This window comes from Austrofundulus limnaeus, unplaced genomic scaffold, assembly GCF_001266775.1.
Source record: "Austrofundulus limnaeus strain Quisiro unplaced genomic scaffold, Austrofundulus_limnaeus-1.0 Scaffold306, whole genome shotgun sequence".
In the NCBI taxonomy this organism is placed as follows: domain Eukaryota; kingdom Metazoa; phylum Chordata; class Actinopteri; order Cyprinodontiformes; family Rivulidae; genus Austrofundulus; species Austrofundulus limnaeus.
The window spans coordinates 353,417-354,779 of NW_013952708.1; the positions used below are offsets into that span (position 1 = coordinate 353,417).

At 36.5% G+C, this 1,363-nt stretch overlaps 1 protein-coding gene across 1 annotated transcript in view; it reads right to left on the reverse strand.

Moving 5' to 3' along the window:
- The window catches only part of LOC106527037 (transcription initiation factor TFIID subunit 4), a gene marked incomplete at its 3' end in the record, with an annotated part of 61,692 nt that overhangs the window by 9,595 nt on the left and 50,734 nt on the right, over positions 1-1,363 (reverse strand).

Genomic DNA, 1,363 nt, shown 5'->3' on the forward strand with positions numbered 1-1,363 from the left:
GCACTGACTTTATTCTCATAATATTACAACTTTATTCTCATAATATTACAACTTTATTCACATATTATGACTTTATTTTCGTAATAATAATAAAAAATATGTGTTATCTCCGTTGTAGATACTGGAGCTAAACCCAAATTATTGTTTTCTTTATTTACGTTTACCTTTTTAACTGTGAATTTATTCTTCCAGTAAAAAGACGTGTAAACACGCCCCGAAGCCTTTTAAGTCTGACATGAAACTGATCACTATGGTAACGGGGGAGCACGTGGTCACACAAACCCACGTGAAGCCAACGTCAGGCGAAGACTAGACCGTCTCATTTTGCAGCAGTTTTGAGCATCCTACCCGGCCCAGCAAGGATGTGGCCTACGTGGCCCAGCTAGCATGAATTGAGACACAGCCAATGTTGTTCTGCACTGCTGAGGGTAAGTTGTGGAAAATGTGCTGCTGTGATATCGTGTCGTCTTTTTTTTTATTTTTATGAAAGCAGTCATGTAAGCTGAAATCTCTGGCACATGTTGTTTACCATTATATATTTTAACACTGTGAAGCAGTTTTATGCTGTTTTGATTGGTATTATGATTTTTAATGGCATTTTTGTTTTCACTTTTTTTGGCGCAAAAGTGTCCATCACAGTTTGCTATCTAGCGGTAGCATGTACTCCTGCAGCACAGTTTGTTTGAACACTACTCTCATTAACATGTTTAGGAGCAGAGTGCATGGAAAAAGGTGACTAGAAGAGGATTAATGTGTTTTAATCTCTTCTGCAGAAAAATAAATGCTGAAAACCATTTGACTGAGCTGTCTACTTTGATGACCTGCTGTATACGATCACACACAACCCGTTGCATGACCAAGTGCAGTGAAAAGTGTTGGTGAAACATCTTCCTTTGATTTACGGAATAAAATGTTCACTGTATTTGTCCAAAATAAAAAGAACTGTCATTAAATGCCAGCCAACTTTTCATATAATGAAACTGGGGGAATGCAGATGTTTTAGACAAAGATCTCACACAATCTGCTAGTGCTTGAAGTGAATGGAGAGTATTCACTACTACTACACGTTGAACCTCAAACTTTAGCAAAAGCATTTAATGCCTTTGCTAAATTGTAGCAGGAATCTTAAATCAGACTGTACATCCAATCCACTTTGAGTGTTTTATTAAAAATCAGTTCAGTGGTTCAGGAGATATTTTGCTAACAGACAGCAGAAAAAACTCACAAACATAAGCAATGAAACAATGATTTTTTTTTAATGGTAGTGGAGATATATATAGTGAAAATTGTGAAAACATTGGGCCTCATGCAAGAAAATGTTCGTATTCTTCTCCTAAATTTCTCTTACTTTTGTTCGTACAAA